General features: G+C 36.4%; 1 pseudogene; it reads left to right on the top strand.

Moving 5' to 3' along the window:
* The first annotated feature begins 10,322 nt into the window (after positions 1-10,322).
* LOC113335878 lies at positions 10,323-12,405 on the top strand (annotated as a pseudogene).
* Positions 12,406-13,144: the final 739 nt, after the last annotated feature.

Genomic DNA, 13,144 nt, shown 5'->3' on the forward strand with positions numbered 1-13,144 from the left:
ATTTCGACAACTTCGGTTCAAGGAATCCATTGGTTATGTAATCTAAACTCTCATTACAATCATTGAAACATTCTTAGAGGACGTTATATAGTTGTTACACAATTTCTCGTCAAAGAAATTTCCAAAGTGATTGAAACATTCATGACTTTCGTCACTAGGTAAAGAAAAACTTGGTCGAAGCGAAAAGCTTACCAACACATATTTCGAGATATAAATAGGCGGGGTATACTCGGCTTGAAATACCAAATGTCTATAATCTAGTCTATATATATAGCATACGACTTTTGTCTCGAAGAGTAGGAGATAGAATAGAGAGACTTTTGATAACAGATAAGTTCAAGTCTCCACATACCTTTTTTGTCGAGAAGTTCCACCGGTTCCTTGAGTAGATCTTCTACTTGTATGATGAATCTCCATGAAGTCCTTGAGCTCAACTACACTTACTATCCTAGTCCGAGACTTAGCTATAAGAGACTAGAAATCAACACTTATAGTTTTGATCACTAACATTGACGAACATGCTTGAGATAACAACGCATGCGAGTTTGACCGAGTAGTGCTCTAACACTTAGTGTATAAAGTTCCGTTGGTTTGCAAACTTCATACCAACCAACTATCTAACCGAACTTACGTAAAATAAGATTTGAATTAGTGTATGTGAAGTTCGGTTGGTTCGCAACCAATAACTAACCGAACTGTACGTAATAAGTTCGGTTGTTTCGCAAACTTGAACCCAACAACACAACTAACCGAACGTAACAAACAAAAGAAATCAAAAGTTCCAGAGTCGCATTCGGTTACCTAGTTAAATATGGAAGGTAACCGAACTTTTTGCTTGTTATTTGTTCAGTTACATGTCAACTTACTTTACCAACCGGATGCGGAGTTCGGTTATCCCGATAAAATTATCATGTTACCGAACTTGTTTTTGATTGCAATTGATGTTGTTCCATTTCTTGTATATTGAATGTCAACCTATACCAATGGATGATCAACCTTCTCCGGTTGGTATGTTGTTCGAAGATACATCCCATCACTATGCCAATGATTTGGTATTTGAAGAACCTATTGATGCGAAGAATTAGGCTAGAGAGCATGCCAAGAAAGCCATGTGGGTATTAGTTTTGAATGGAAAAGAAAGCAAAACTCGTTTTGAAATGGTTTGTGGGAGAAGTGGAGATCCCGATGTTAGTCACAAGAGGAATGGTTATGTGTATAAAGGAAAGACGACGAGGAAGAACACAACGTGCTCAAAGAAAATTAAATTTCCGTTCAAGGTAGTATTTAGTAAGTGCAAAAACAGGAAGGGTTGGGTTTTATCTATGGATAAGGTGGAAGGTCATCATAACCACCCTCGTCCGGAGGATCTTGAATGACATTCAATTTCCGCTCGGCTCACTCCTCAAGAAATGGAGAAAATAGCTAAATTTTGGAAAATGGGTATTTCACCACTTAATATGCTTCGCTTACTAAAGGATGATAACAAGGATAACGTATCATCTTTGTCCACCATTTACAATGCAATTGAGACAATTAAAATGAATGAATAGAAGGATAGAAAAGTGATACAACAATTGTTTTTTGCGCTCAAGAGAAAGGATACGCGGTTCAAAAGAACGTAGGTCCGGAAGATGATATAACACATCTCTTCATTGCGCATCCTAAGAGTGTTCAATTGGCTCAATGCTTCCATCAAGTTCTTATAATAGACTGCACTTACAAGACTAACAAATACGAGATGCCATTGTTCAACATTGTTGGTTGTACCTCGACGAACTCACCGTTTACCGTTGCTTTTTGTTTTCTAGAAGATGATCAAGAACCAAGTTACACTTGAGTGCTACAACAATTGAAGGCCATATACCGAGATGATGATATCCCTGGGGTTATAGTGACGGACAATGATGTAGCATTAATGAACGCAATAGAGAGAGTCTTCCCATTAACACGTAATATGCTTTGTACATTCCATATATGGTGTAATGTGATGAATATGTGCAAGCCTCAAATTTGTCCACCAAAGAGGAAAGCATTTGAAGAGATTAGTAAGCTACCGGAAGATGAACAAGCGGATGCAAAAGAGGAATTCGATAAACAATACACTATAAATCACGCTAAATGGGTTGCTTTCTCTAGTGAATGGGAGTCATTAACTTGGTCTCTCACCGAAGAAGAGTATAATCTAAATCTTGCCGCATTTATCGAACATTGGTCTAGCCCCGAATATCCCGAGGATATTGTAACGTATGTGGTTAAGAAATGGTTGGAACCACACAAAGAGCGCTTCGTTTATGCATTTACAAACCACCATTAACACTTTGGGAACCAAGCGACAAGTTTGGTAGAATCAGCTCACCACCGGTTGAAGAAAAAACTTTTTGGATGTGTTGGTAATTTTATGATTGTGTTTAACTCAATGGAGAATTACTTCAACCGCGAGATTGATAGAATTAAAGAGAAGTTTCAAAAAAGCCGCATCATGAAGTACAAAAAGATTGTACAAAAAGGTGGTAACATCAAGAACTTGGAGGACCTTCGGTTATTCAAGGGACTCCATTATAATGTTTCACATTCTTGCATTAAGAGGTTAATGGTAGAGGTGAATTTGATTGACATATGAGGAACCAAGACGGACGAGGTGTGTGTTTGCAACATGAGGAAGTCTATGGGACTCCCTTGTCGCCATATGATAGTTAAGTATGAACATGGCATAATCCCTTTAAGCGATATAGATCCATATTAGCAATAATTAAGTTTTGTCCATCCTCCAAAGGGCGATGTCGGAGAAGAGTTTGGTGACAATGAAATGGGAAGAATAGTTATCGAAACGGCATAATCCCTTGTTTCACCCCTAAGTCGATACCGCCATACAATACGAAACAAATCCATAAATTCCACAACTTTATCTTGAATCTTTCCAAATCGAATGAACAAAGCTATATGATCACGGTTATGAGGGTTTATTGTGTCGGAGCAGAATTTCTCATGAATTTTCCCCCAATAAATTTGTCTCATAATACCATTCATTCTTCGTTCTTCACCCCTCTTTGGATAGTATAGTATGTAGTTTCTGCAAAGAGAAAGATCTTCATTTAGAGTAAATTTAGGACTAGTAGCTGCCATTTTTAGAAAATTTTGAAATAAAATGTTAACTATGAGACACATATATATACCACTGAGGTGTATAACGGCTATAAAAATAGCCATTACTTGTACTTTGTGTCATTTTAATTTTAAATTTTGTAGTTCGGTTACATCAGAAAATTAACGACCAAACCGAACTATGTAGTTCGGTTACTAGATAAATTTGTACATATAACCGAACTTGTTTGTCCTTAACTTCAGTTGGTTTAGTAAATCCAATGTAACCGAACTTACAAACTACAAAAAATCAGAAGTTACAGAGTTGTGTTCGGTTTCCTGGTAAAACATAACAGGTAACCGAACTTTAGGTTATAATCACTGATTTTAGAACTCATTGGTTCGGTTACCTGCCATTTTATACCAGGTAACCGAATACAACTCTGTAACTTCTGAAACTTTTTGTTGCTGAGTTCGGTTAGATTACAAATTTGCGAACAAACCGAACTTAGGGACATTTAAGAGTTCGGTTGATTACGATATTTGGTCTACTAACGGAACTACCTTATTGTTTCTTAAAAAATTTAATGTAATGAAACACATATGAGTCAAATAGCCGAACTAATCCCTTAAAACACAAATTAAAAACCAAATTATGAAATTCATTTACTAAACCACATAACTAAATGTTGGAAGCACACGAACATAAGAAAACAAACTACCAAATCCACAATAAAGAAGTCTTCCAAACATAAGGAAAGAAACTACCAAATACGCAATAAAAAGTCTTCCAAACATAAGAAAACAAAGTACCAAATCCACAATAAGTTTTGTAAACATAAGAAACCAAAGCACTAATTGTTGCAATCACTCATTTACCACGACCATTATGAGAAACTTTTCTACTCTTGCGTTTAGGAGCTTTAGCTCGTCCTTCGTCACTAGGAGTGTCATCTCCACTGCTTTGTTGTTCAACCATCCGACTTGAACCTTCCCCTTCTCGGAGAATCCTCTTCAACGACATGGTATGGCTAGGATCACTGGCTTGAATCAGCAAAATTGGGTGAAAAAATATTAGTCCATTGGCTGTAGAGGTCTGTTTGTTGTCGAGTGTCCATCGGCTCTCCACTCCGGATATTTGCCATCATTTTCTTCAACAATTTAGCACTTTCCTTCACCTTTTTTCAATCAAAAGCATAAGTAACTTTAATTTTTCAATACTTTATAATATTTCGAAAAACAGAAATAAGAGTAAATATCTTACCGCCGAATTCCACAAGATCACGGCCTCATCACAACAGCTAGGGGTATGCTTCATAATTTTTTGAGCCTCATTCTCCACTACCTTCTATTTCTCTTTCTCAGCCTCATAATTTTTTGAGAAAAAATTTCATACCATTCCATATATCCCTCGTCAGCGGCATTTGGCTCATCAAACGAATCTTGACACTCTTCAGCTGGAATAAGATATTCTCCAAAGTTGTTCCAGTGGGTCACTGATGGTGCAGGATTGTATTTTGGAGTGAAATTCTTTTCGGTGTTGTTAGTTCCCCACTTTGTCACCTTGAAGTTGAAGTTTTCCTCTTGTGGGACACTTTGGACACAAGAAAGTTGTCTCAATACTCTTCGAGGATTATACATTGTACAACCGCCAGGATGAAACAACGGTCCATTATAAACCGCGATAGGTGAAAATTAATAACCTCAACTTCTTCCTCATCTTCATCAGATGGAATGCCGTAAGGATGAAAAACCACGTCTTCCACTGTTAACTTATCCAATTTCTTCCTCAACTCCAACACCTTATTCTTCTTACCCTTGTCCCGTGAGTTCAAAAATTCATATTTACCAGCTGTAGGCTTCCCATAAATCCAAGGAGTCTTAGCATGAGACAATTGCAGTTTAGGGAAGTGGTCGTACACCCAAACCTATGAGTATAGGCAACAAATAATACATTCGCAATATGATTAGTAACAATACATATTCATTCACTTATATCTTGAAAAACGGAAAGAATAATTTAACGGGGTACCTGAACAAGGGTGTATAAGCCTCCAAAAAAACACTCTTAATCCTCGAAACTTTTCTGAGCTCCTCTTGAACGAATGAAAGAACCACAATGCCCCAACAGTAGTTGTTCACCTCATCAAGGGGGTCCAATAGATTGAGGTAATGAGCATTTACCGAGTGACCTGAAGTGTCGGGGAAGAAAATGGTTTCTAGTTGATATAAAAAATAAGAAGTCACATGGTGCTTAATCTTCTCCGGTGTCATCACCAACTTTCCTTGAGCAACCAAATCTTTCGTCCCTGAAAACTCATCAAACAAGCTTTTGACCTTGATCTTTTTCAACTTCTTTTTGTACGTGCGGTCTTCCTCAAACTCATTATACTCATCACCTTCCTTAGGCTCTTTTGCATCTCGTCTAAACTCACATTGTGCGTTAATTTTTATCGCTCCATCCTAGACACTTTTCTACCAACTTTTCAAGAAGTTCATAACTCATCGAGGGATCGTAGCCATCTTGAACACTTGTTCCCATAATTGGTATGGATGTGATTCTAAAATAATTATCCGGAGTTATTTCCATCTCGCCAAATGGTAGATGAAAGGTATCTGTCTCTGGATAAGCCCTCTCGGCAAATGCAGAAACAGTGACAACATCAAATTTTTGGTGCGCATGTTGTATCCCATTCCATATCACACAATCAAATACCGCCAAGCGGACCTCATCACACTCATTCTCTATACTCCATATCTTGTTCTTTTGACGTTTCAAAACACGAACAACATTATTATGATCCTACAAAAACAACATCATATCTTATATACTAATATATATATAAAAAAAATATAATATATGTCAAAATATAATAAAATGACTGAGAAATCTTGATGGTTAAGGTTCAATACCTTTGTCGCAAAGATCTTGGCAACCCATGAGTTTTGGTAGCCAAACAATATTGCCCCTCCATCTCTTGGAGTACCATAAGTTGGCTTCTTTGGCTTCAAACACAAATCGTCATCAGGAATGTATGCATATCTAGCACAAGGCTTTTTAGGCGTCTTTCTAGGTTTTTTTGCCACTATTTCTGCTTGTTCCTCTTCCTCTTCATCCGAGTCCTCCTCTGATTCATCATCTTCATTATCTCCATCCTTATCTCCATCTTCCTCATCTTCTTCACCATCATCATTGTCACCCTCATTTCCTTCTTCTTCAGCTGGTTCACCTTCTCCACCTTGATTATGTTCTTGACTGCCCATCTCTTCCACGATCTCTTCATTAACTTGTTGGATTACGTTGTCAACATTATCTCTATTGACACCATCTTGGATGACATCACCCGGTAATGACCCACCTCCAAACTTAACATTTTGGGTTCCACGCTTATTAGCACCTAAGTGTAATCTTCCTCGAGGCGTGGGAGTTCTCATATCTTCCACTAATCCTTGGTTGGATTTTTTGCCTTTCCTACTAATCAAGAAAACAAAAGATATTAGCTTAACCGATAAATGACTGACTAAATCAGACGCAACATAAGGGTTCTCGTAGTAAGGTTTGGTTAGTAGCAAAAGTTCACGAAAATAGGCCAACTCTAAAAAAAAAATTGTGTTCCAGTGAAGAGTTCGGTTAGTCTAGCTTTTTTGCAAACAAACCAAACTCCATATATATGCAATTAGTATGGAGTTCGGTTTCTCAAGGTTTTTTGCGAACAAACCGAACTCCATAAGTTTGCAATTAGTAAAGAGTTCGGTTTGTCAATGTTTGTCAAATTATTTTTTTGTATTAGAGTTCGGTTACTTACTAGTTTTAACTTTCTTTGCGAATCCACCGAACCCAATGGAAAATGTTCGGTTAAATCTTAACTCAACATAGTGGGCAAAAAAGCAGAGTTCGGTTACAAAGTTTCAAAAAATAAAATTTGTGTAATAAAGGTGAAGTTCGGTTGCAAAACAATTTTAACAATTTTTGCGAAGCACCCGAACTATGAGTTCGGTAACCTAATTCTGAAGTTCTTTGAACCGAACTGTTCTTCGTGTTCTTCCTTTCAGGAAGTTCGGTTAACAAATTAGGGTTTCTTAGAAAATCTTCCTAACCGAACAAGGCACTGTAACTTCCATTTGAACCATATTTTGATGATTTCTATCCAATTGAAGCAATCAAAATCAAATTAAAAGTTATGGGTTTGTTGGAAAATACCTGCGGATTAGTCCCATGGCAGAATCAGGGTTCGGCTTGCGTCTTTGATATTCGATGATGCCTCTAAATTCTGGTTCCACTTCTTCCTCAATTTGAACTTGTTTGTGATTTGCTAGATGTCCTAATGGGGGACCTGTTTCTGGGAGTCTTGGGGTTTTCTTTCGAAGAATCATTCTTATAGTCGATTGATTAATAGACGATGAAAATTGTATGAATCGACGATTAATCGATGAAGACGATGTTGAAAGGAAGAAGAAGAAGAGAAGAAAAAAAAAATCTCCCAAAACTCGTTTGTGCGGCGGTAGGGTAGGTCTGATTTTGGGTTTTTGTTAAGATTAGATTAGGTTAAATTTATATTTTGGTATTAGTTTACTTATAATCTTAATTAGGGTTTGGTGGCAAATTAGTAATGTCTACACTTTAGGACATCCCTTACAAGTATAGGGTAGATGGCCTTATAAAACAATTGTCCCTAAAAAAAAGGCTGGTCCCAAAAAAACGGTTCTAAGAAAGATACAAAAAGTTTACGTGGGATTCAAAACACATACTCTTCAAAACACATACTCTTCTTAGTACAACCTACAAATGTCCGACTAATTCAGCAAGTGGGACAAGTAGTGCTGAACATATCCCGAAGTTAATTCTTAGGAGTTATGTAATTTTGTCTTCCATTGTGGAGGTAGGGATTTGAACCCTATAATCACTGAAATCCATTCTAATTTAAGGAGTTTGGATATAGTATAGGGACCACTAATTCAGGGCATCAAAAAAAAAAAAAGTAAGTTTGTCTTCTCTTTTTCTTTTGAAGGAATTTTCTCTTTTCTTTCGCTCTCCGTCTCTAATAAGTCAAATAAATATTTATTATACTGTTCTATATATATATATCAACTAAAAATTTAAGACAAGATTTATTTAACGGCTGGAGAACCACCCAATGACCCGAAACCCATACTACAATGTCTTGCATTTGGTAAACCCCGTTGCTTGTTAATTTTTGTTTACTCTTGGTGCTTCTTGGTTGGAGTCGCTAGTAAATATCTGGTGCAGCTGCTTCTTTTATGTTGCTTGATAAACCCTGTTGCCAGCTGCTTTTTGCTCCCATTATGATGTTCTCGTTGCCCCTAACAGAACTTCAGAAAACAATAGTACGCATTATAGATTTGAAAAGAGAGATGCCTATTTATGGTACGGTGGTGCCTGTGACACAACTCTCGAGAGCCTAACTACAAGTGTCTGGTGATAACTAGCTGGGAGAGGACTCAGAAATGCTGTCTCCTGAAGCCACGTGCACATTTTAGGAATTTGGTACCACTGAAAAGTTTAGTGGAGTGAAGACAAAAATCATTAAAGTAAAACTGAGAAAATTAGGCCAATCATCTTTTTATCCTAGCTTAATTGGTGGCCATGCATTAGAGGACAAAAAAAATTACAAGAATCTAATTTGGATCACCTTTATAAAAATATTTTTTAAATGGTTAAAATATTTCTAAATGATTAGTATTAAAATTTAATTAATTAGTGATAATCTTAATTAATTAGAGTTCAATTTTTTTTTTAGATTTTTCGTCTGCAATTTTTAGTCTAATTTTTTTTTTGTCCAGATAATATGAAAATTCGTCAAGGTATTAAAAATTTTCATTGACGACCCTCAACAGTCGTTAATGTTTAGACTGTTTAAGTGACGACTCCAAACTGTCGAAGATTCATTAATGGCGGAAATGTACGATAGTTTTGGGTCGTCATAAAAATGATCAATTCCCTGACGATCCTTTGGAAGGGTCGTTATTGTTTTGGTTACGCATTTGACGACTTAAACAGTTGTTAATGTTTTAGAAATGTCGTTATAGACTGTCGTTAATCTCTAAAAAAAGTCGTTAGTGTATGACAGTTTAGAGTCGTTATTGTTTTGATCATGATGTATATGACGACCCTAAACTTTCGTTAATGTCGGTGAAGGGTCGTTAATGAGGGTCGTTACTTGAAGAGAAAAATATTAATCAAGGATAAAATAATATACTCATCTTCCAATTTTTACACCCCTGAAAAATTTGGGGGACAAATAAAATTCCATGACCCCCAATTAGAAACCATGGCCCCCAATTAAACTAGGCTTTTTATTTATAGACGGTTGAAGTCGATAGCAACAGAAATGTGTGACAAGAATATACTCATCTTAGATGATAGATTGTGCTTATTCCATACAGTGACAAAAATTGTTTAGAAATACCAAAAAATCACTCGACAACTTTTGTACCTTTTTCTATTTATTTTTTTATTTGGTCCAAGTTACTTCTTAATAAGAAATATTTTCAATGTGTGCATGTGTGAATTTCGAAATGTTGGTACTTGGTACCATAAGTTGTTTTTGATTGGCCGTCCAATGAGTAAATGTACCATGTACATGAGTTCCAAAATCAATTGTCGGTGGAAATATTAGAAAATCATAAAAACATAATTCTATAGCTTAAGAATGACCAAGGTTGCGATGAAATGACCAGTATCACCATAGTACGACAATAAAGTCATTGTGTGATGATATTAACGATCTGAGTTTGAAAATTATCGACACCATATTCTTTTATCGATCAGGAATAAAATAAAATATTTGGATGAAAATATGTATATTGATTTTTGATCAGTAAAAAAATTGGTGCTATCGAGTTTCAAACTCATATCACTATATAGTTGTGTCTGTCCTCAATATTTGGATAAGCTATTTTTCGTTAATCAACAAATCTCAGGCTACTTAATAGAAATCTATCACCAATAACCGGAGCTCAGTGGCGAAGGCAACCCACAACAAGGGTAGGCAGTTGCCTATCCTGCCAGGTTGCCTCCCAGCCCTTTTTAAGGCCTATTCTAAGCATTCTTTTCTATTTCCAAGCCTATGACTTGCCTTTGGCCTACCCTAAAAATATTTTGCCTCCTCGTAGTAAATTTCCTGACTCCTCATAGTAGTTGCTACTAAATCTGATTCAATCTAGTTATTACCATTTTTACTTTTGATTGGTCGCCAATTTCCAACATCTTCGCTTTAATTTTGTCTCTTTTACCTTTATTCCATTCTAATCTCCAAACCTCTAAATTCCTTACTTCCCCTCTGTATTACAAACAGATTCTTTCTCTATTCATCGTTTCTGATATTTTTTCCAATTACAATTCAATTCTTGCACCCAAAATCAATTCAATTCCCAAATTCCTTTTGAAATCATAAATTTCTTTCCATATGAAGCAAAACCCATGATTTGATTTGCTGAATAAACCCTTCAAAACATTTTAATTGCCTCTGCGTTTCTCTGTTTTTTCTTCTGTTTGATTCTTTGAGATGACAAAATGTTTCAGTTTCGCAGCATCAAGAGATTGGTGGTACAGATACACATTCTCATACGCGGGTTTGAAAGCGGTAACAACAGATTTAAGAGAAGGAACAACAATGCACTGCTGGATACCAAAAATCACTAAACCAGCAAAACCAAATCTTATATTAATCCATGGATTCGGTGCTAATGCAATGTGGCAATGGGGTAATTATCTTAGACCCTTAATTCCTCGCTTCAATGTATACGTCCCCGACTTACTCTTCTTCGGAAATTCGTATACAACTCATTTAGAAAGAACTGAACATTTTCAAGCACGGTGTTTGAAGAAATTAATGGAGAGTTTTCAGGTTCAGAAAATGAGTTTAGTTGGTGTGAGTTATGGTGGTTTTGTTGGGTATAGTCTAGCATCGCAGTATCCGGATGCAATCGAGAAAGTCGTATTGTGTTGTTCTGGTGTTTGTTTAGAAGAGAAAGATATGAAAGATGGATTGTTTAAGGTTTCGGATTTAGATGAAGCTGCTAGTATTTTGTTGCCTCAAACACCTGATAAGTTGAGAACTCTAGTTAAAATGTCATTTGTTAAGCCAGCTGCTGCTAAGACCGTGCCATCTTACTTTCTTCGCGATTTCATTCAGGTTAGTGTATTTTGATTGCTTCACATTTGTGACTTAGAACTATAGTTCTTTTGCCATTTTTGTTATTGATGTTGAATGATTGAGAATGGATGATAATTTGAACCCTGAGATTGAATGGTTCATGGAGCTAATTTAGTTTGTCCGAATGGTGGCAGGTGATGTGTACACACTACATTGAAGAGAAGAGAGATTTGATCCAAAATATACTCAAAGATCGACAATTTTCAAATCTTCCTAAGATTCGTCAGGTGAAACTCTAATTGATTTCATTCTTATTGCAGTAGTAATGCTTCCCTGAATCCATGAAGTCGATAGTAGCAATATTGGTTCGCTCTTTTTATTGTGTTTTTCTAAAATTCTGATGTAGCCAACATTGATAGTGTGGGGAGAGGAAGACCAGGTATTCCCTCTGGAATTGGGGTACAGATTACAAAGGTATGACAACTAGTCTGTGCTAACTCGAATCTAGAATCCTGTGAATGAAGGTGTAAACTGATTTTGCATAATTTTGGAACATTAATTTGTAGGCATTTAGGAGATAATGCAGAACTAGTAGTGATCAAGAATGCGGGGCATGCTGTAAATTTGGAGAAAACCAAAGAATTTTGAAGCACTTGAAATCTTTTCTCATAGACAAAGGTGCAGCAGTACATGATCAAAGTTCTCACAATTCCGTAAATGACAACATCAATGGCAAGAATAATGACGATCGTAACTAGTTAAAGATCGTGGGTATATATGATGCACTTATTACTGAGATAGCATGAAGAACCTGGAAACAATTTTCGGCAACATACTAAACTGTTGAATTCGAGCCTGCTGCCAGCTTATCTCTAAACTAGTTGAATGCAGTATGCCACAGGAAGGTTGGGATCAATGAAGTTCTTTAAGACCAAAGTTACAACAGCTGGAATTTTCTCGGTTAAGAAACTTTTTTTCGTAATCCGAGGGACACATATGGAGGATAATATACTGAGGCAGTCTCTTAACTTTGGGCCTTTGGAAGGTAAATCTACTACTTCCCAGTTTTCTCAAATTCTACTACTTCCCAGTTTTCTCAAATTGTTCTGCTCAATTGGTTAAGAGTTTGTTGGTTTCGAAATTGTAATACTTTTGAGCCCTATATGTTATAACCACAAACAATCTGCTATTAAATTTTACTAGTCGTCACAATATTCTAACTCTGTTCATCTTTCATCAAAACATGAAGTTTCTACAGGTGATTCTCTCCTTGTCATTCTTAGTTCTTGTTCCATTACTAGTTGTTGAATCCTCATCTTTGAATGATACTTCCGCCGGCAACATAACAATAGGTTCATCTATTTCTCCTTCTTTCAATGGGTCTTCTAGTTATTGGCTTTCTCCCTCGGGTAACATTGCTTTTGGTTTTTACAAGTTAGCATGTACAGGTTCATCACCATATTGTCCTGATCGATATGTAGTAGGTATATGGTTTGTTAAATCTCCATTCAAAATCCTAGTTTTAATCATCCTACCGATACCATTCTCGGCGGTCAAATGCTAAGACCCGGAGTTGATCTTATCTCTGGTGGTAACAGATTATCAGTTCAACAGACTAATGGTTTACTGGCAATATATAACCGATCAGAGTGTGTATCTGTAATATCACATGCACATAAAGGTTCACTATCAGTAACCTTAAATTTAGACACTAGTGGTAAGTTATATCTTGTTCGTTCTGATGGTATAATACTTAACTATCTTTACAAAAACAAGAATCGACAAGCAAGAAAACAAGGAGAAAGAAGCATTATTGTGGAAGATGTTCATATGTACAGAGCAACACTGGATTCAGAAGCGAAATTTAATCTGTACAAGGAAAGGATTGATGGAAATATTAATGATGATGAAGAATCTTCTATTCTATTACGATCATGGCCAATTTA

Source organism: Papaver somniferum, unplaced genomic scaffold, assembly GCF_003573695.1.
Source record: "Papaver somniferum cultivar HN1 unplaced genomic scaffold, ASM357369v1 unplaced-scaffold_150, whole genome shotgun sequence".
NCBI lineage: Eukaryota > Viridiplantae > Streptophyta > Magnoliopsida > Ranunculales > Papaveraceae > Papaver > Papaver somniferum.